The sequence below is a fragment of the Amblyomma mixtum genome, chromosome 1, assembly GCF_055824585.1.
Source record: "Amblyomma mixtum isolate Tamu chromosome 1, ASM5582458v1, whole genome shotgun sequence".
In the NCBI taxonomy this organism is placed as follows: Eukaryota; Metazoa; Arthropoda; class Arachnida; order Ixodida; family Ixodidae; genus Amblyomma; species Amblyomma mixtum.
Window position 1 is genome coordinate 5,438,742 of NC_143012.1, and position 22,720 is coordinate 5,461,461.

General features: G+C 40.9%; 1 long non-coding RNA gene across 3 annotated transcripts in view; it reads left to right on the forward strand.

Moving 5' to 3' along the window:
* The window catches only part of LOC149365319 (uncharacterized), a 23,775-nt gene extending 1,088 nt beyond the window's left edge, over positions 1–22,687 (forward strand). The window contains exons 2-4 of one of the 3 annotated variants that reach the window (XR_016282624.1): positions 9,486–9,566; positions 12,602–12,653; positions 12,731–22,687. This is a non-coding gene — a long non-coding RNA (uncharacterized LOC149365319). Of the gene's footprint in view, positions 1–9,485; positions 9,567–12,601 lie in introns of all 3 variants that reach the window. The other 2 variants (XR_016282622.1, XR_016282623.1) reach the window with 2 other exon arrangements.
* Positions 22,688–22,720: the final 33 nt, after the last annotated feature.

A 22,720-nucleotide genomic window follows, 5' to 3' on the forward strand; every position in this document is an offset into this window, starting at 1 on the left:
AAGTAAGTAAGTAAGTAAGTAAGTAAGTAAGTAAGTAAGTAAGTAAGTAAGTAAGTAAGTAAGTAAGTAAGTAAGTAAGTAAGTAAGTAAGTAAGTAAGTAAGTAAGTAAGTAAGTAAGTAAGTAAGTAAGTAAGTAAGTAAGTAAGTAAGTAAGTAAGTAAGTAAGTAAGTAAGTAAGTAAGTAAGTAAGTAAGTAAGTAAGTAAGTAAGTAAGTAAGTAAGTAAGTAAGTAAGTAAGTAAGTAAGTAAGTAAGTAAGTAAGTAAGTAAGTAAGTAAGTAAGTAAGTAAGTAAGTAAGTAAGTAAGTAAGTAAGTAAGTAAGTAAGTAAGTAAGTAAGTAAGTAAGTAAGTAAGTAAGTAAGTAAGTAAGTAAGTAAGTAAGTAAGTAAGTAAGTAAGTAAGTAAGTAAGTAAGTAAGTAAGTAAGTAAGTAAGTAAGTAAGTAAGTAAGTAAGTAAGTAAGTAAGTAAGTAAGTAAGTAAGTAAGTAAGTAAGTAAGTAAGTAAGTAAGTAAGTAAGTAAGTAAGTAAGTAAGTAAGTAAGTAAGTAAGTAAGTAAGTAAGTAAGTAAGTAAGTAAGTAAGTAAGTAAGTAAGTAAGTAAGTAAGTAAGTAAGTAAGTAAGTAAGTAAGTAAGTAAGTAAGTAAGTAAGTAAGTAAGTAAGTAAGTAAGTAAGTAAGTAAGTAAGTAAGTAAGTAAGTAAGTAAGTAAGTAAGTAAGTAAGTAAGTAAGTAAGTAAGTAAGTAAGTAAGTAAGTAAGTAAGTAAGTAAGTAAGTAAGTAAGTAAGTAAGTAAGTAAGTAAGTAAGTAAGTAAGTAAGTAAGTAAGTAAGTAAGTAAGTAAGTAAGTAAGTAAGTAAGTAAGTAAGTAAGTAAGTAAGTAAGTAAGTAAGTAAGTAAGTAAGTAAGTAAGTAAGTAAGTAAGTAAGTAAGTAAGTAAGTAAGTAAGTAAGTAAGTAAGTAAGTAAGTAAGTAAGTAAGTAAGTAAGTAAGTAAGTAAGTAAGTAAGTAAGTAAGTAAGTAAGTAAGTAAGTAAGTAAGTAAGTAAGTAAGTAAGTAAGTAAGTAAGTAAGTAAGTAAGTAAGTAAGTAAGTAAGTAAGTAAGTAAGTAAGTAAGTAAGTAAGTAAGTAAGTAAGTAAGTAAGTAAGTAAGTAAGTAAGTAAGTAAGTAAGTAAGTAAGTAAGTAAGTAAGTAAGTAAGTAAGTAAGTAAGTAAGTAAGTAAGTAAGTAAGTAAGTAAGTAAGTAAGTAAGTAAGTAAGTAAGTAAGTAAGTAAGTAAGTAAGTAAGTAAGTAAGTAAGTAAGTAAGTAAGTAAGTAAGTAAGTAAGTAAGTAAGTAAGTAAGTAAGTAAGTAAGTAAGTAAGTAAGTAAGTAAGTAAGTAAGTAAGTAAGTAAGTAAGTAAGTAAGTAAGTAAGTAAGTAAGTAAGTAAGTAAGTAAGTAAGTAAGTAAGTAAGTAAGTAAGTAAGTAAGTAAGTAAGTAAGTAAGTAAGTAAGTAAGTAAGTAAGTAAGTAAGTAAGTAAGTAAGTAAGTAAGTAAGTAAGTAAGTAAGTAAGTAAGTAAGTAAGTAAGTAAGTAAGTAAGTAAGTAAGTAAGTAAGTAAGTAAGTAAGTAAGTAAGTAAGTAAGTAAGTAAGTAAGTAAGTAAGTAAGTAAGTAAGTAAGTAAGTAAGTAAGTAAGTAAGTAAGTAAGTAAGTAAGTAAGTAAGTAAGTAAGTAAGTAAGTAAGTAAGTAAGTAAGTAAGTAAGTAAGTAAGTAAGTAAGTAAGTAAGTAAGTAAGTAAGTAAGTAAGTAAGTAAGTAAGTAAGTAAGTAAGTAAGTAAGTAAGTAAGTAAGTAAGTAAGTAAGTAAGTAAGTAAGTAAGTAAGTAAGTAAGTAAGTAAGTAAGTAAGTAAGTAAGTAAGTAAGTAAGTAAGTAAGTAAGTAAGTAAGTAAGTAAGTAAGTAAGTAAGTAAGTAAGTAAGTAAGTAAGTAAGTAAGTAAGTAAGTAAGTAAGTAAGTAAGTAAGTAAGTAAGTAAGTAAGTAAGTAAGTAAGTAAGTAAGTAAGTAAGTAAGTAAGTAAGTAAGTAAGTAAGTAAGTAAGTAAGTAAGTAAGTAAGTAAGTAAGTAAGTAAGTAAGTAAGTAAGTAAGTAAGTAAGTAAGTAAGTAAGTAAGTAAGTAAGTAAGTAAGTAAGTAAGTAAGTAAGTAAGTAAGTAAGTAAGTAAGTAAGTAAGTAAGTAAGTAAGTAAGTAAGTAAGTAAGTAAGTAAGTAAGTAAGTAAGTAAGTAAGTAAGTAAGTAAGTAAGTAAGTAAGTAAGTAAGTAAGTAAGTAAGTAAGTAAGTAAGTAAGTAAGTAAGTAAGTAAGTAAGTAAGTAAGTAAGTAAGTAAGTAAGTAAGTAAGTAAGTAAGTAAGTAAGTAAGTAAGTAAGTAAGTAAGTAAGTAAGTAAGTAAGTAAGTAAGTAAGTAAGTAAGTAAGTAAGTAAGTAAGTAAGTAAGTAAGTAAGTAAGTAAGTAAGTAAGTAAGTAAGTAAGTAAGTAAGTAAGTAAGTAAGTAGGTAGGTAAGTAAGTAAGTAGGTAGGTAAGTAAGTAGGTAGGTAGGTAAGTAAGTAGGTAGGTAGGTAAGTAAGTAAGTAGGTAGGTAAGTAAGTAGGTAGGTAAGTAAGTAGGTAGGTAAGTAAGTAGGTAGGTAAGTAAGTAGGTAGGTAAGTAAGTAGGTAGGTAAGTAAGTAGGTAGGTAAGTAAGTAGGTAGGTAAGTAAGTAGGTAGGTAAGTAAGTAGGTAGGTAAGTAAGTAGGTAGGTAAGTAAGTAGGTAGGTAAGTAAGTAGGTAGGTAAGTAAGTAGGTAGGTAAGTAAGTAGGTAGGTAAGTAAGTAGGTAGGTAAGTAAGTAGGTAGGTAAGTAAGTAGGTAGGTAAGTAAGTAGGTAGGTAAGTAAGTAGGTAGGTAAGTAAGTAGGTAGGTAAGTAAGTAGGTAGGTAAGTAAGTAGGTAGGTAAGTAAGTAGGTAGGTAAGTAAGTAGGTAGGTAAGTAAGTAGGTAGGTAAGTAAGTAGGTAGGTAAGTAAGTAGGTAGGTAAGTAAGTAGGTAGGTAAGTAAGTAGGTAAGTAAGTAGGTAGGTAAGTAAGTAGGTAGGTAAGTAAGTAAGTAAGTAAGTAAGTAAGTAAGTAAGTAAGTAAGTAAGTAAGTAAGTAAGTAAGTAAGTAAGTAAGTAAGTAAGTAAGTAAGTAAGTAAGTAAGTAAGTAAGTAAGTAAGTAAGTAAGTAAGTAAGTAAGTAAGTAAGTAAGTAAGTAAGTAAGTAAGTAAGTAAGTAAGTAAGTAAGTAAGTAAGTAAGTAAGTAAGTAAGTAAGTAAGTAAGTAAGTAAGTAAGTAAGTAAGTAAGTAAGTAAGTAAGTAAGTAAGTAAGTAAGTAAGTAAGTAAGTAAGTAAGTAAGTAAGTAAGTAAGTAAGTAAGTAAGTAAGTAAGTAAGTAAGTAAGTAAGTAAGTAAGTAAGTAAAGTAAGTAAGTAAGTAAGAAAGTAAAGTAAGTAAGTAAGTAAGAAAGTAAAGTAAGTAAGTAAGTAAGTAAAGTAAAGTAAGTAAGTAAGTAAGTAAAGTAAAGTAAGTAAGTAAGTAAGTAAAGTAAAGTAAGTAAGTAAGTAAGTAAAGTAAAGTAAGTAAGTAAGTAAAGTAAGTAAGTAAGTAAGTAAGTAAAGTAAGTAAGTAAGTAAGTAAAGTAAAGTAAGTAAGTAAGTAAGTAAAGTAAAGTAAGTAAGTAAGTAAGTAAAGTAAGTAAGTAAGTAAGAAAGTAAAGTAAGTAAGTAAGTAAGAAAGTAAAGTAAGTAAGTAAGTAAGAAAGTAAAGTAAGTAAGTAAGTAAGAAAGTAAAGTAAGTAAGTAAGTAAGAAAGTAAAGTAAGTAAGTAAGTAAGAAAGTAAAGTAAGTAAGTAAGTAAGAAAGTAAAGTAAGTAAGTAAGTAAGAAAGTAAAGTAAGTAAGTAAGTAAGAAAGTAAAGTAAGTAAGTAAGTAAGAAAGTAAAGTAAGTAAGTAAGTAAGAAAGTAAAGTAAGTAAGTAAGTAAGAAAGTAAAGTAAGTAAGTAAGTAAGTAAGAAAGAAAGTAAAGTAAGTAAGAAAGTAAGTAAGAAAGAAAGTAAAGTAAGTAAGAAAGTAAAGTAAGTAAGAAAGTAAAGTAAGTAAGAAAGTAAAGTAAGTAAGAAAGTAAAGTAAGTAAGAAAGTAAAGTAAGTAAGAAAGTAAAGTAAGTAAGAAAGTAAAGTAAGTAAGAAAGTAAAGTAAGTAAGAAAGTAAAGTAAGTAAGAAAGTAAAGTAAGTAAGAAAGTAAAGTAAGTAAGAAAGTAAAGTAAGTAAGAAAGTAAAGTAAGTAAGAAAGTAAAGTGAGTGAGTGAGTAAGTAAGTAAGTAAGTAAGTAAAGTAAGTAAGTAAGTAAAGTAAGTAAGTAAGTAAAGTAAGTAAGTAAGTAAAGTAAGTAAGTAAAGTAAGTAAGTAAAGTAAGTAAGTAAAGTAAGTAAGTAAGTAAGTAAGTAAGTAAGTAAGTAAAGTAAGTAAGTAAGTAAGTAAAGTAAGTAAGTAAGTAAAGTAAGTAAGTAAGTAAGTAAAGTAAGTAAGTAAGAAAGTAAAGTAAGTAAGTAAGAAAGTAAAGTAAGTAAGAAAGAAAGTAAAGTAAGTAAGAAAGAAAGTAAAGTAAGTAAGTAAGAAAGTAAAGTAAGTAAGAAAGAAAGTAAAGTAAGTAAGAAAGAAAGTAAAGTAAGTAAGAAAGAAAGTAAAGTAAGTAAGAAAGAAAGTAAAGTAAGTAAGAAAGAAAGTAAAGTAAGTAAGAAAGTAAAGTAAGTAAGAAAGTAAAGTAAGTAAGAAAGTAAAGTAAGTAAGAAAGTAAAGTAAAGTAAGTAAGAAAGTAAAGTAAGTAAGAAAGTAAAGTAAGTAAGAAAGTAAAGTAAGTAAGAAAGTAAAGTAAGTAAGAAAGTAAAGTAAGTAAGTAAAGTAAAGTGAGTGAGTGAGTGAGTGAGTAAGTAAGTAAGTAAGTAAGTAAGTAAGTAAGTAAAGTAAGTAAAGTAAGTAGGTAGGTAAGTAAGTAAGAATCCACGGTGTTCGATATAGCTCGAATCAATCAATCAATAATAATAATCACCATCATCTACTTGTGAAACACACTAAATGCCAATATAATTCTGGCCAGCGACATGAATGGCCCATATATATCCTCCTTGGAATGGCCCCATCGACTATCCGGACGGAGACATACTGAGGGGGAAGTCGCGCAGGGGATTTATCACTGCCTCAACCACCGCAGTATACTGTGACCCCAGAGATCTGTGTAAACCGAGAACGCCGACACTCATTCCGATTACGGCACTACTACTGACGCGGCAACGTGACATCACATCGCATGACCGCTTGCGCTTCGTCAGCGCCTGTGCGCACACGACGAACCAGGCTTGTCATTGAGAATTCGTGAACCTTCAATCCTCATGCTCGTTTGCGCAGTGTTTCGGACTTCGATACATGCGCCAATTCCAGCTCGCGATCACGGGGCGGCATCTGTACCGGCCGCGCGAGTTATCACCGATGCCGTACATGATAACGCACCAGTGCGTCATCATGAAGCATCTATCCGCTCGCATCAGGTGTGGCAATCGGCACGACGCACTCGTGCCGCTCCGTAGCCGAGTGGGTACAGTGCTTGCGCTCCGCTCGCACTCGGGGACGCGTGTTCGATTCCCAATGCCGGCAGAACCGATTCCGCGGATCTACCTGCAGACACTGAGGGTCGGACACGTGAACCTCCGGGCAACAGACCCTGCCCGGCGTACACTCGGCCGCGGAACGTGGCGGACAAGGGGGGGGTCTGTGCGTTATGCACAGCTCTTCTTCTCGCTGTCCCCCGGGTATCCCAAAAGGGCGGATGCCCGTTGCTACTTGCCATGGCTGTTTGTGTGGAGGGTAGCTGTGTTCATTTTTTTTCTTTTTTTCTGCAGTGGTGGTATGGGTATGGGCACGCTGCTGCAAGTACCGGAAGGCACAACAGCAAGCACACACACTCGACATGATCCGAAAGACCCCACGTACAAATCTTTAAAAAAAAAAAAAATTAAGATCTGCACATGGGGTCTTTCAGACGTCAGTGTGTGCTTGCTGCTGTCTTTCACGGTACCTGCAGCAGCGTGCCGACTGATATGGAAATAAAAAAAATGAAGCAGGCGCTCCTTAACTGGCGAAATAACACCAGGACAGTGCTGGTGCCGTACACATCACAGCAGCTCAACAATTCGGGGTGTCAATAAGCACCCCATGAGGACTCCGAGAAAAAGATACCACCCTGCGCATCATAGACCACGAAACTTACTACAGATAGAACAGCATAGAGGAAACCGCCAACCTACTTCATCAGCAGTGCACACTGAAGCACCCACCGTACTCCACATGCATACGTGTGACACCATCAAATACAGGCACCCTGCAGCTGAAGCCACCCCCTCGAGACATGAGCCCAGGCTACCACAAATGACACAAGAAAGCACGCGTATCCACCTCACAAGACGCCCTGTATACCTATGAAACACCGGCACTGGCTGACAAGCAGCAACCCTCATCAGAACCACGCACACCACAGAGGCAAAATGTTTGGCCATATATCCATAGGACACATCTGCACTCTACTCCATTTGTTCATCGTCAGCCCACATATGAGGGTAATCCCAAATTAACGCAAGTAGCATGGCTGTTGGCCACATGCCTCTGTTCGCTGCTTCCCCTCCTCCCAACCAAGCCATCGCTTGCCAGTCTAAACTCGCCAGCCATTTAGGTAATGGAGCTCCCACTTGTTGCGAAGTTCGCAGTTAATCGATTTCTGATAGACAAGCAGCCTTCAACCTGTTCCAATTCATCGTTAAATGATGGAAGTATATGGAGACTCGTGCAAGGATGCCGGAATCGTAGGGAGCACGGAGTTTGCGACTGGTCGCACTGAAGTTGCAACGAGGAAAGAAGTGGACAACCTTCAATTTCAGACAAGACATTCAGAAAGAAATTATGCGATAACATCGAACAATCACTCTCCATAATCTCTGCATTTTGGTTCCTAAGATGCCTCAAATTACCATGCATATTATTGTCACTGAAAATAGGATTGTCTGAGAGAACCTGCCATTTGCGCTTCGCCCCATTCTTAGTCTTCTAGTTATTTCCCTCTCATGATCTAGATCAGCAGTCACTACCTGCCCTAAGTAGACACATTCTTGTACTACTTCCAGCACCTCGCTACTAATTGTGCACTTCTGCTCCTTTGCTAGACTGTTGAACATTACTATAGTTTTCTGCATGTTAATTTTTAGCCCCTCCGTTCTGCTCTGCCCATCTAACTCATTGATCATGCTTCGTAGTTCTTGTCCTGAGTGACTTAGCAAGGCAATGTCATCAGCGAATCACAGACTACTTAGGTATTCTTCATTAAATCTCATCCCCAACTGTTCCCATTTTAGACCCCGGAATACCTCCTGTAAGCAGGCAGTAAAGAGCATCGGCAAGATCGTGTCTCCCTGCCTGACACCTTTCCTTATTGCTGGCTTTCTGCAGGACTACTGTAGCTGTGCAGTCGTTATAAATATCTTCCAATATTTTCCACTGAAATTTCCACTGAGTCAAATGCTTTCTATTAATCACTGAAGACTATGTATAGGGGTTGGTTATATTCTGCACATTTGTCTATCACGTAATAGCATAAATATGGTCAATTATTGAGTATCCTTTATAAAAGCCTGCCTGATCATTTGGTTGATTGAGGTCTAAGGTTGTCCTGACTCTATTGGCAATTACCTTAGTAATTACATTGTAGGCAACAGACAGTAAGCTCACTGGTCTGTAATTTTTCAAGTGCTTGGCATCTCTTTTCTAATGATTTCAGATAATGCTAGCATTCTTCCCAGCTTCTGGTACGCTCGAGGTCACAAGGCATTGCGTATACAGCGTGGCCAGTTTTCTAGCACAATCTCTCCTCCATCCTTCACCAAATCTGCTGTTGCCTGATCCTCACCAGCTGCTTTTCACCTTTGCATTGCTCCTAATACTTTCTTTACTTCCTCCTCCATCGCTGTGCTCTACTGCCTTTACCATAAACATTCTGATTACATTTGCTACTGTATAGATTTGTGTACAACTCTCCGGCTACTTCAGCTATCTTATCCATATTGCTAATGACATTGCCCTCTTTGTCTCTTATTACGTACATCTGGTTTTTACTTATGCCTAGTTTTCTCTTCACTGCTTTTAGGGTACCTTCGTTCTTTAGAGTATGCTCAATTTTCTCCATGTTAAACTTTCTTATGTCGGCTACCTTGCACTTATTTATTAACATCGATAGCTCTGGTAGTAGATAGCTCTTCAAGTTCTATTCTGTCTGTGTAGTTAGACATCCTCATGCTTTGGCATTTCTTAATCATATCTTTACTCTCCTGAGATAGCTTGCTGGTAACAGGTGTAGCTGTGGGCTACACCTGCTCTGCATGTTAGTTACAGTGGTGGCAATGGGTAGGGCAAAACCTTGGTTACGGAATTCATGAGGACGCATAAGCGCATCCTGCAAATCTTAGGTCAAATCCTGAGACCGCATGAAGGAACGCAGGAGCACGACATGAGAAATTCAGGCTCTGTCACACCAAGTTTCTATCAGGTGCTTGAAAGCTGCTCCCAAACAGGAAGTCACCTACAACTGTTCCTTCCAAGCATTGGGACGTTCACACCTTGAAATTTAGGAAGAGGGCTATACATGCAGAGTTTTGGATTGTTTCATTACCAATGAATTTCAAACATGAGCAGCCAGAAGATAGAATTTCAAAAAATTTCACAATGGAAGCAGTTTCATGTCTGAAAGGAAGCTTTGAATGGCGGAGAGCAGATTCTTATTGTTGTGCCCAAGGGTAGAAGCACCAAGAGAAAGGACAACACAGCCTACAAACTCAAACCAAGCTGTTGAAATAGCTGTTCTGGCAGTGGTATTCATAAGGGTTATTGTACGATAGTTCTTTTTGTGCTGCTATGCAAACATGCGGATGCCGGAGCGCAAAGGCCATAAGATCCTCGGCCAGCCGGTCTGGCGACTGGATTGCAGCTATTGGCTGTTTTTTACATACGTGACGTCTCGGGACACTCCACCTCGCTCCTGCCGGAGAAAGATGGCCATCTATTGACTGAACCGGGAAACATGATGTGCTGTTTTATGCCAATTTGCAACCAATGCTTGCCAAGCTCATGAAAAGATATATCACAATCAACTGGACGCACTTCCCAGGTTACAACTATGTCTTTAAAAGAAGTCACCAGAATATTGGAGACCAGTATGTTCATGTCTCAGAAAAGTGTGGCAGCTCTAATGGCGAAAGGTGGGGTTTCCGATGGTCGGTCTGAAAACAGCAGTGTACTGGTAGGGTTTGCAACATCGTGTTGCATGTATAGTCAGCATGAGACAATACTTTCATAGCGTAAGTTATACTGGTAAAATTTCGTTGTCGTTCCAGTGCCCGTTGGTCCGCCTCCATCTACAAACTGGCAATTGGGCTTGTACGGACAGCATCAGTAGACAACCACAGCCCCAGGAGGTACAATGCATCGAGAATTTTTTAGGTGGTTTTTTGTGCTGACTCGTACACTGCTGAGCTGCAGCCTATAAGTGATAAAACCACACTATTTAGAAGTCTCAGCATGCAGTCTTGATTTGTACCCCAAGACTTGTGTGACAGGATCTTTAGAAGGTTCAGAGCCATCATGCATTTCAGTCTTAGCTGCTTAATGAGTGTGGTGAATGTAATCTTTTCGTCAACAATGACGTCGAGAAATCTGTGGTCTTTTTAGACAGCAATACTCTGCCCGTTAAGTGTGATGTCGGGTTTGGGTCTAATACCACGTTGTTTTGTGAAAAGTACACTGACTGTCTTTTCTTTCTTTAATTAAAGTTCATTTCCATCGAGCCATTGATACTTTGCTCACTTTTACCTGAATTTGCCGCTCACAGATCGACAAATTACATGATTTGTAGCATATTTGTACGTCGTCGTCGACATAAGCACAGTAGGATATAGATCTTGGAAGGACGCTCTTCAATGATTTCATTTTGACTATAAAAAGCATGTAGCTAACAACGCCGCCTTGAAGGACACCATTCTCTTGTGTGAACAGCTTAGATAAGGAATTTCCTACGCAGACTTTGTATGTACTTCCAGACAGATAACTCCGAATGGTGGTTAGCATATTCCCCAAGATCCCAAAGACGAACAGTTCAAGGATGATATTAAGCGCCGTGTGGTATCCCACGCTTTCTCTAGATCAAAGAAAACAGTGCTGTTTAAGCACAACCGTGTCCCTTATATAATATTCGAAGGCAATGAGCTCGTCAGTGGTTGACCGATTAGCCCTAAATCCAGCTCCGTGCCACTGCGGGCCACAGACCCTGCCTGGCTGTACACTCGGCCGTGGAACGTGGAAGACAAGGGAAGGCTGCTGTGCCTTACGCATGCCGTTTCTTCTTGCGGTCCCCCGGGTATTCAAAGGGCGGATGCCCACTGCTGCTTGCTAAGGCTGTTTGTGTGGAGGTTATAGCTATGTTTTGTTTTCCTTTGTTTTTGGAATACAGAATGAGTATGATGTATGGGCACGCTGCTGCAGGTACTGGAAGGCACAGCAGCAAGCACACGCACCCAACATCTGAAAGACCCCACGTAGTCTCTTTTTTTTTGTTATGAACGATTTATCCCCTTTCATAAAAAAAAAAAGGAAAGGCCTATGTGGTGTCTTTCGAATGCATGGTCAGGGTGTGCTTGCTGCTGATGATGATGATGACAACATAGAAGCGTGAAAGAAACCAGAAGCTTGTGTGATCACCATCATGGGAACAGAACATGCTGGTAGCGTGGAGAGCGTGGAGTGCTTTCAAGCCAGGGCCTTGTTCAGTCTGAATACCGTTAGCTAGTACTCTATGAAGTTCATGAACTATAATCAAACTATTGTAGGGTTCATTAGTGTAACCACTTGTTGGAAGTCTGCTTTTCTGCTGTGTTTTTGTACTTTAAAAAATAGCGCACTAGAAACATGTGAGAAGTGCTCCCCAAGTATGTCAGCCTGTTTGTGAATACTTGTTTGTGCATCAGGGGGTGTGAGGAAAGGAACTGCAAAAGGAGAGAAGTTGCCATCAAGTTTACGAACTTGCTTCCACATATTTTTTGATGAACTGCTTATGGAAGATAAGTAACATTGCCATGAAGTTTTCTCAGCATCACGACGAATAGAGCTGGCTAGACGAATAGAGCTGGCTAGAGCTGGCTAGCCAGCATATAGAGCTGGCTAGACGAGCAGCGCCAATGATACATGCTGTGAACATCTATTTAATTCGTCAACATCACGGCCATCTGAAAAGATTCCTCCAAACAGAGATTTTCTTGGAAGGGCGCCCAGTCGGTCATGGCTAACTTCCAACGTCATGGATTAGTAAAGGCAATTAATGGTGAGAATGTTAGACTAATAATGGCAAGAAGATGATTGCTCTCATGTGGGTTGTCAAGAGCACCCCATTTAAAATCGGTAAGAACAGTTTGTGAACAAAAAGATAATCTAGGCAGCTCGTTTTTCCACTGCTTGAAGAGCAGCAAGTGTGTTTGCCCGTGTTCAGGAGGCAGACATTGTTGCAGAGAATAAAATCTTCCAGAATCTGACCTCTGATGTCTGTTTGTTCACTTCCCCAAAAAGAGGAGTGAGCATTAAAATTCACGACTAAAAGATATGGCTCCAATATTTGCAGTAAAAGTGTTTCTAAATGGTGAAATGTAATGCTTAGGTAAGGTTTAATGTATATGAAACATATTGTTATGGTTTTAAAATGAATGACGGTGACTGCAACTGCCTCATTAGAAATATTTAGGTCGATTTCCCAAGTTGTAACACTACCCTGGACTACCCTGAGTTCTCTTGGTCACAGCAAAAGACATGATACTTTTTAAGTTTGTTTTTTACTGCAGTCCTAGGTTAATCTCCTGGAAACGCTGTGCTACTGTTGAGAATGATTTCAAAATTCCACAACAGTTCCAGTGAACTAGAAATGCCATGGTTATAGACTAGTAGGGGATAATGTTAAAACACTGGGGTATTTTTATTCTATAGACATCACTGGCACTTCGGTGTTTCAGTCCTTCCAGTAATTCATTCTCACTACGGTATTTTAGGTCATCTTCAGAGATCACTCCACGAACAGTGTTGACTGATCTCTGTGGGTCAGCTGTTAAAGGAGTTTCTCCAAACGATGCAATTTCTGACAGCTTCTCATACTGATGCTTGTACAGAATTTCCAGAATTTCCTTGTACAGGAGAACTTTTTGATCTTATAGCCTTGCCCTATGGCATCTGTTAGGATTTGCAAGACTAGGAATGGTGACAAACCATGCTGTTCTTTCAGGTTCTTCACCCTGCACTTCATGGTAGCATGGAAAATTTGTCCTGTTACTAAAGAACTAAGCATTAGCTTCGGTTAAGGCACCTAGACAGGTTTTAGGATTTAAGGACTTTAGCTTGGGTGCGCCCTCACTTTGGAGGGCAATGAGTGGAGAGCCGGAAACTAGCCATGAAATGTATTTCTGTTCGGCCATAGTGCCAGCCGCCAACCATGGAGCCCACCAAGAGCACAGGAAAGGACACTGCTAGTAAGTCCTGCCCACACCCGCTGTACACCCCCGCTATAATCAAATATGGCATAACTCAGGGTCGTTTGCCACACAAGGTTAACCCTGGCCGCCCATGAAACGTGAAAAAGCCAAGAAGAGAGTACAAGACAGGAAACCTGTGAGAAAGAAGACAGGAAAGTGAAAGATGGAGGGGAGGACAGGAAAAGGTGACTGCCAATTTCCCCAACTTCCCCCGGTTGGGTCAGGCTGGAGGCACCATCTACAGGAAGCTGGGGCCAAAGCGGTGTGTTGCATCTGCCAAGGGGCCTTAAAGGTCCAAACGCTTGGCATCGGCTCAACCACCACAATCCCCTTTTCCCCAGACACGGTGCTGCACCGCACAGCTAAACACGGGTGCATGGGTCCATGGTGACGCACTGCTCACCATCATCCCCCTGCAGAGATGTCCCTGCGGATGCTCATGCAGTAACCCGTGATGTCGTAACTCGAAAACATCTTCAAGTAACAGACGCCCCTGCAACGTTGGAGCATGTTGTGTATTGTGGTACTGCCGCTCCACGTATAGTGCCTACTGCCTGGCCGAGCACCGTATTTTGTTCGACACCTCACCCCTGCGAATTCCCACAGTTCCGGGCTTCTGGTCTCGGCGTGTACACATCAACATGAGAACACTGAACTCGCTTCACTCCCTCTCCCCTTTCTAGCGTGACCGTCCACCCTGCCTGTACGCTTTCACTCTAATAAACAGTAATACCTCTGACTCCAACCGGAGAACAGTTCAGGGCTGTTCTCCTTGTCTGTGCCCGTTCAGCATGTAGTGCAGTGCACATGTATGTATTGATTTTTTCTAAACTGTGTTTTTCTAGCCCTCGATGTTGAGATTAATGTGTTGTGCTACTCCACTTTGAACATGAACGTCGATGGCTTATGTTAGCATTCCCCTTTAAAATAATATATGTGCATCTTTTCTCAACAGGGCATCATCAAATACTGCAACTCTGATGCTGAGTATGAAGTGATGGGCTACAGGGCAGCATTTTAGGGCAATATTACAGCAGGAGAACGACGTTGTTGTCATTCTATTCTAATACCTGTGTCACATAGCACTCCTCACGAAGAGCTACAGAAGTAAGATAACCCTTTCATCCTTCTACTGTAATGCCAGTGTCACATGGCACTCTTCAGAGTCCTTTCCAACAAAGGCATTTTACTTCACTTGGCCAAAATATGAAAGGTATTGTATAGTGAAGCCGAAATAGTAAATGAACTAACTCTTACCAATACTCGCCTTACCTACAACTTCTCTTGCAAGCAGGCACAGATTGTATTCATTCTGGCTACTATGGCCTGTCACTGTATTTGCAATATTTTTACTGCGCCTAGATCTCAGCGCTAAGTAAGTACCGTCTACTATTCATACAATCTACGCACAAAAGAGCTGAAAGTAGTAAATGGAAAATGGCGCATGCAAAGTAGTCATTTTTACATCACTCCTCAAGTTCACTGCAAACAGTTCCCTCAGTGAGGTTTAGTACTTTTTTTTTTGCCATTTCAATTTCCAATTGATGACACTGTGTGACTTCAGAGCTCTAATGCTAATTTTGAAATGTTGCCATAGCGGAAAAAATTGTCATTTCACCTTTACATCGCCCGCCAAATGAAAATTACTCTAAATTGCTGATACATCCAGAAACTACCTTTTACAATGTATACACTGATAAACTGAAAATTGTAGGCGCGGGTTATTTTAATCTAAACATGCTGGTTGATAACAATGCCAGTTCGAGAGTTTTGTCATAATTAATGCTTTCAGCCTGCCTACAAGACTTACTGTTGACTCATCAACTTCAATAGATCTATTTGTCAGTAATGTTAGTGAGGAATACATCATCTTTTCATATATTTAACAAGTTAAAGAAACTCACAAAAAGGGCAAAACCTTGTATATCTCGACACATCATATTTCCTCTGAGAACCTACACAACTTCCATCGGAAAATAATGACTGCATCTTGGACATAGGTTCTGTTCTTTGACTTGACTTGCAACATGCATACCTTTTCAGAAATTCTGGAGAGTAGGTGCGCATATGCTACACTAAGAAACGGTGTTGTATTGCATGGCTCTGCATCCTGACATGACTAAGCGCATCGTGTTTTGTTCTTAAGGCCAATGCATTACAGGACTGGCTACTGCACTGCTGTTTCTACCTTCTTTGTCTAGTGTGTCATCAGTTTGTGTTACATCTCCTGCCTTATCAAATTAAAATTTTTTTAGCTGTCACACATTTCAGTGTTATCATTTTACAAAAGCAGCCGTGTGTAATGCTCCTCGCCGTCTTTATGTTTTCCGCTTTCAATGCAATCTTTGTGTTTTGCTTTCATGTGTGTTTGGTATTGTGTTGTCGCATAGTGCACCATTCCACTTTTCCATTTCTGCATCCGTTCTCCTCCCTCTCTTTCTTTCTTGTAGCAGGCCTAACCACAGGTGCTAGCTTCTCTTTCTTCTTTGCTCCCTCCTCTACCTGTGTTCATGCTACATAAAAAACAGATTTTACTGAAGGTTGAATTTTCAGTTTAGCAGCATCATCAAAGAGCTGCCATGAATGGCGATGCCTGCTGTTACCGAGAATGTTATCCTGACATCAGAGCAGGGCGTGCCTTGCTCTCATAAATGCACATTGTTGGTTTCTGTACAATTTGTGCATGACTGGTGACTGACACATTGGCCTTCTTGGGTGACATGTATCATTGCAATGAAGACAAATTTTTGTGCAACTGCAGATGAGTGTTTCACAGAGGGCTCATTATGCTTTATTCTTCAGTCATCTATTTCATAGCTTTAGTTAGGATACTAGGGCTCACATAAGCAAGCATCTGGGGCCAAAATAGGAGCAGAACTTCATTCCATTTGGCACTTTCTTTATAATGTGCACAACTGTGTGGTTAGAGAGAGAGCTACAAGGTATTTACTAAGGTAATCGCTAATAGGGTCAGGACAACCTTAGACTTCAATCAACCAAATGACCAGGCAGGCTTTCGTAAAGGATACTCGACAATGGACCATGTTCACGCAATCAATCAGGTGATAGAGAAATGCACAGAATATAACCAGCTCCTATATATAGCGTTCATTGATTACGAGAAAGCATTCCACTCAGTAGAAACCTCAGCAGTCATGCAGGCATTGCGGAATCAGGGTGTAGAAGAGTGTTATGTGAAAATATTGGAAGATAATTATAATGATTGCACAGCTACCATAGTTCTCCATAAAGTCAGCAATGAAATTCTAATAAGGAAAGGTGTCAGGCAGGGAGACACGATCTCGCCTATGCTATTCACTGCCTGTTTACAGGAGGTATTCCGGGGCCTGAAATGGGAACAGTTGGGGATAAGAGTTAATGGAGAATATGTAACTAATTTGCGATTCACTGATGACATTGCCTTGCTAAGTCACTCGGGACATGAACTGCAAAGCATGATCAATGAATTACACAGGCAGAGCAGAACGTTGTGTTGTATTGTGTTGTGTTGTGTTGGGTTTAATGGCACATAGGCAACTAAGGCCATCATGCGCCAAGAACAAGGTATAGGAAATAATTTCAGCGTGATTTAATAAAATTGTCAAAAGTGATCAGTGGTGTAAAGGGCCTAAAAGTTTACCTACCTACTAATAACAGAGAAAAAGAGATTTAGGAATGGCTAAAGGTAAAAACATTAAAAGGTCAGGTAGCCTCAGCGTCCATCCTTGGCTGGGCAAGGATGTCGAGGATCCCAACCAATCAGATAAAAACCTCAGCCTTTTTTCTCAAGAATGAGAAAGTGGCTGAGGGACATCACGTGAATCACTGGGTCATAATTTACAGCTGGCTGAGACAACCTGCTTCTGTTAAAAATCTAAAAACACAGGACATGTCAACGATGGAATTTTCACTTATGAGTAATGCGGGATGAAAGGGAATGGATTGATTATAAAACAGCGAAAAGTACTTTTTCCGTAGCTTCTCGAGTCTAGAGCATTGAAATAAAATATGGTTTACCGTCAGTTCATCTCCACACGTACAAACTGGTTTCTCTTGTTTAGTCAGCAAAAAGTTGTGTGTGAGGTGTGTATGGCCTATACGGAGACGACATATAACGACTTCTTTAAAACGTTCCTGGTGCACACATGACTTCCATTCTCCTAAGACTGGCTTTACTGAGTGTAGTTTATTATTTATTTCATTGTTCCAGATGGACTGCCATTTTTGTCGTGCTTTAAGGTGTACTAAGTTTACGCAATCTTTATACGGCATATTTACATTTTTAATTTGCTTGCCACGAGCTTGGGCAGCGCAGAAATCTGCTCTTTCGTTGCCTTCCCAAGCAACCACAGATATCCGTCGGACGTACGAGCTAGATCCGAACGTCATTTGCCGAGATCGGACGTCCATCGGACGTACGAACACAATCCGATTTCGGATATCCGTATTCGTACATCCGCCGGACGTACGGACAGTGTCCACTTTTGTATATCCGCATGAGAGACGAGGTGGACGTCCGAAGGATGTAAGGTCGAGTATTTTCCCAGGCCATGAGTATGGACGTTTTTTATTTCACAGAAAATTCGAGTCTTCCGTGTATGTATACTGTTTTATTTGCATCAATTGGAGAGTTTGACGCGAAGACGTTTGTAAATTGGTACGATTCCACTCCTACCTGCAGTGCAAGAGCCGCCAACGAGCTAAATTTATCTAAGAGGAGAAGCAGGTGTTGCAGAATTTTGCAAGAACTCAATGACTAGTTTTATATTTATAAAACTTCTCCAAATTAGAGGAGTTGCGCGACATGTCCACTGTTTTGATAGCTAAACTTGCCATTGAAACCATTCGTAAGCATCAAAACTCCCGTTATAGTGAACTAGAAAGAGTTACTTCTAGTTCACTGTAACTCCCGTGCATTCTGCTATCACCATCATCATAGATGTCAGTTCACGGTCAGACCAACCCAATCCATCAGTACGGCTCCGTAGCGCTGTTGTTGATTTGTCGCGTAGTGTCGCGCAGATCTTTATAGCTCTGTTATTATAAAATGTGGCTTTGTTCGGTCTGTGGACGAAATGACAACTTGCAAAATTGCAGGAAAGCTGACTTACAGGAAGATATTTTCCAACCAAAAACTCTCGTGCACAGGCACGTTTTCGCTTCCTGCCCTGCTGCCTGAGGGGGTTAGCGTGAGGGGAGGTTTGTCAGCAGCCCTCCACTGTAACCTTCTTGGAAAAGATATGCGGGCCTCGCCCCCAAATCTGCGTGGACCTGAAGCCCCGCTGGTCACCACCTGCTTTCGAGATACAGCGTAAAGGGTTGTTGTCGAAAGGTTACAATGAGGCATTCCGTTGACGAGCACCTGTCTCGACCCGCGCCTCGCTTTCGCGCCCCTGGTCTATTGTGTCCTTTCAACAACTTCCCTCTCATAGAGATGGTGGCCTCCCCTCTCCCTTTTCGAACAAGAATGCGAGATTGCCGTCTGCGAACGAGAGTTTTCGGTTGGAAAATTGTAGAGGGCGCTCGTTATTCTGCAAGTTGTCAATTCGAAAGATACGGGAAGCGCCTGAAGTTCTTCTGGAACACCGGAATCCCGTACTGCGTCGACCTTGGTGTAAAGAAGGCTTAGTGCACATGTGATTGCCTACGAAGGTATGTATCCAGTACACTTCTTGGAACTTTGCTTCTAGGACAATGCAGCATGCTCATATAACATTCGTTCACAGGACAGTGGGAGCAGTAAGCGCGAGGAGATGGCTTCCACAAGTGTGTGCTGTTCTCACACTTTTGGGAGCCTACATCACACAGCTGCGGGAGCCCTCAACTCGCGCGACTAATTCCCACTCCTCTTCAAAGTTGCGGGACGGAGTGTTTTCGCATCTTGTAAATTTTTAAGGCACCGCTATGTTCACTGTGCCTATATAAAGAGTGACAACGCGCGAAAGGCAGACCATATGCCAACATGACTTGGTACCCAGCATAGCCTTATGTTTTGTCCTTGCGCGATGGCTGTTGTTATATTGTGTATGATGTCGCCAACCAGCGGGGTGGTTGCATTTTTATAGTTAAGGGCTGTAAGGACACTTAGCGAGTCAGTGTAAATAATACTGTTTGCGAGGTTGTTGTTTACTATTTTATCTAAGGCTAAACAAATCGCGTAACATTCGGCAGTGAAGATGGATGCACAGTGTGGAAGTCTTACTATTTCATTCCAATTTTCTTGTACCACCGCGCTTCCAGTGTAGGTGTCTGTTTTTGAACCATCTGTGTAAAAAGCTGTAAAAGTACTGTACTTTTCTTCGAGTGTAAGAAATTCTTGTATTATATGTTGTTGTGGGATTTTTGTTTTACGGAACTGTGTAAGGCTGAAATCACAGACTGCAGGGAAATTATACCAGGGTGGCAGTGGATGTCGTCTTTGAGCAATGCGTGGTAAAGTGTCTAGTATGCCCAGGTTCTGGCACATCTCTTCAAATCTTAAGAGTAATGGCTGGGTAGCTTGTGGTTTGTTATTAAAAAGTATTCCACATGGACACTTTGTGGCGATTGGGTAACATATATGCTTCTGCAATGAACGGATTTTTAGACTGTAGGTACATGTGAGCATGGTTCTCCTGTCTGCAAGTGATTGTTCGTTAGTCTCTACATAAAGACTGGTTATGGGTGACATTCTGTATGCACCGGTGGAAAGACGTAAACCTAGATTATGCACTGGATCCAGTTGTTTAAGGTAAGATGGTCTCGCTGATCCATAAATTATACATCCATAGTCCAAGGTAGAGCGCACTACTCAGCGGTAAATTTGTAGAAGACATGCTCTATCGGAACCCCAATGTTTTCATGACAGTACTTTTACTATATTCAGAGAGCGAGAGGCTTTCTTTTTAAGGGTGTTTATGTGTGGCACGACCGTGAGTTTTTTGTCAAAAGTTATTCCTAAAAATTTGTGCTCGTCTTTTACTGGCAATGTGACCTCATTCATTAAAAGGGTGGGATCAGTGTGCAGTCCTCTTCTAAGCGAGAACAGAACAGCTACTGACTTTTGTGAGGAAAACTTGAAACCATTTTTGTCTGCCCATGTTGTTAGTCTGTTTACTGTCAGCTGTATTTGCCTCTCACACGATGTAACGCTAGAGGATGTGCAAGCAATCTGGAGATCGTCTACACAGAGTGAATACATGATGGACTTTGGAATTATTTTTGCTAGGGAGTTCATTTTTACTATGAAGAGTGTAGTGCTTAAAATGCATCCTTGAGGTACACCGTTTTCTTTGGGTTTTCGTTGGGGTACACCCTCCTTTGGGGTAGGCGGAGTAGCGTGAGCTAGTCCACCAGACGGCGCGGATGGCCCCGCCACAGGCTCACTACGTGTGGCCTGGACAGGTGCCGAAGCCTGGTGTGGTGCGCCGCGCCCACGCACCACATCGGCGAAGTTTGTTTTTGCAGTGAAGGAGAATTTGTTTGCTTGAGAGTATTGCCTTCCTGCTTCTTTGAAAGAAATGCTTTGCGTAGTCTTGAGAGTAATTATTTCCTTTTCTTTTTTCCAGGACGGACAAGCCCTGGAGTAGGCAGCATGGTCTCCTTCACAGTTTGCACACCATGGGTTAGCAACACATTCTTCGGATTGGTGGTCCTTCGAAGAGCATTTTGCGCAAGTTTTGCGGCCGCGACAACTCTGTGAGCCGTGGCCAAATCTCTGGCAGTTGAAACATCTGCGTGGGTTAGGGAATATACGGTCTTACATTTATATTCAGGTAGCCCACTTCAATGGATTCGGGTAATGTTCTCATGTTGAATGTCAAGATCAGGTGTTTGGTGTCCACTTCTTTGCCATCCTTCCGGATCTTGATCCGGTGGACATCTATCACTTCTTGGTCAGTAAGTCCTTCGAGCATTTCCTTTTCAGAAAGGTGGACAAAATCTATTTCAGAGATGACGCCTCGTACAGTATTCAGAGACCGATGTGGGGTCACAGAAACAGGGATGTCCCCAATGGATACAATTGTTGCAACTTTTGAGTGTTGTATGCTGTCGCGCAGTTCAAGAAGTAAGTCACCACTGGCCATTTTTGACACCTTGTAGCCAAGGCCTAAGGCATCCGTCAAGCATTTTGAGACCTGGAATGGGGATATTATCCTTGCTTGCGTTTCTTCTGCTTTGCTATGAATGACATGAAATTTTGGAAAGGATACTTTTCTTTTTTGAAAAAAGTCATCTGCTTCGGTCCGCCCTCTCTTGAGAGAGCGCTCAGGTTTTGAAAGGGGTGGAGCCATAAAAAATTGAGGTTTTTCGGTCATGGTGCCAGCCACCCACCATGGAGTCCAACAAGGGGACGCGACAGGAACTTGAAAGAAAGTCCTGCCCACGCCAGCTGTACACCTTAACTATAACCTAATATGACTCAACTCAGGGTAGTTGGTCACACACGGTTAACCCTCGCCGCCAGGAAAAAAGGAAAAAACCAAGAAGGGAGGAGGATACAGGAAAGTTGTAAGAAAGGAAATAGGAATGTGAAAGATAGAGGGGAGGACAGGAAAAGGCGACTGCCGATTTCCCCTGGTAGGGTCAGGCCGGAGGTGCCGTCTACAGGAAGCTGGGGCCAAAGTGGTGTGTTGCCTCCGCCGAGGGGCCTTAAGGGTCCAAACGCTTGGCATCGGCTCAACCACCAGGATCCCCTTTTTCCCGGACACGGCGATGCCACGCACGGCTAAGCGCGGATGCTCGGGTCCGTGGTGACGCATTGTTCACCATCATCCCCCTGCGGGGATGTCCCTGCGGATGCTCGGGTTAACCCCGTAGTGTCGCCACTCACCAACGTCTGCTGCTGCAGACGCACCCCTGCGGGGACGGAGCAGAACGGTGGGGCTAAAAATTAACATGCAGAAAACCAAAGTAATGTTCAACAGCCTAGCAAGGGAACAGCAGTTTGCAATTGGTAGCCAGGTGCTGGAAGTAGTAAGAGAATATGTCTATTTAGGGAAGGTAGTGACAGCTGATCCAGATCATGAGTAGGAAATAACTAGAGGAATAAGAATGGGGTGGAGCGCATATGGCAGGTTATCTCAGATCATGAATGGCAGTTTACCAATATCCCTCAAGAGAAAAGTATACAACAGGTGTATCTTACAGGTACTCACCTATGGGGCAGAAACATGGAGGCTAACAAAGAGGGTTCAGCTTCAGTTAAGGGCAACGCAGCGAGCTATGGAAAGAAAAATGATAGGTGTAACGTTAAGAGATCAGAAGCGGGCGGAGTGGGTGAGAGACCAAACGCGCGTTAATGATATCCTAGTTGAAATCAAGAGGAAGAAGTGGGCTTGGGCAGGGCATTTAATGCGAAGGCAAGATAACCGCTGGTCTTTAAGGGTAATGGAGTGGATTCCAAGAGAAGGCAAGCGTAGCAGGGGGCGGCAGAAAATTAGGTGGGTGGATGAGATTAAGAGGTTTGCGGGGATACAGTGGCGACAACTGACAAAGGACAGGGTTAATTGGAGAGACATGGGAGAGGCCTTTGCCCTGCAGTGGGCGTAGTCAGGCTGATGATGATGATGATGAAGCCAAAGCATGCAATTGCCTTTTGTACTTCTCTCTTCTCTCCGAACCTACCATAATCGCATGACACCACCAGTGTCAAGGTATAAGTTTTGTGTTGATATCAAATTACTAAATAATTTTTGTCTTCCGTGCTTCAACAGGCATTAAATCGTTCTGATGATGACGATGAATTTTTTATGGCGCAAGGGCATCTGTGGCCAGAGGGTCCCTGGCACAAGGTATTTTTGTCTTCTAAAAGTGGGGTCAGAGACCCAGTTCCCAGGCATTTCATCCTGATTAAACCGAGCCCCAGGCAGGGGAAAGCTTGTACCCATTGTATCACCGGTGTGCACCCGGCGGCACTGAGGATTGAACCCTGCATCTCCTGCATGGCATTAAATCATAGCGAGTGCCTTATGACTCTGTGCAGTACACATGCAGTTAACACTTCATTCCTGGCTATGAATATAGCATAATTTTGTGCCTGTGTTCTTTTTACTACAGGTGCATTCCTTTATTGCTTTCAGATG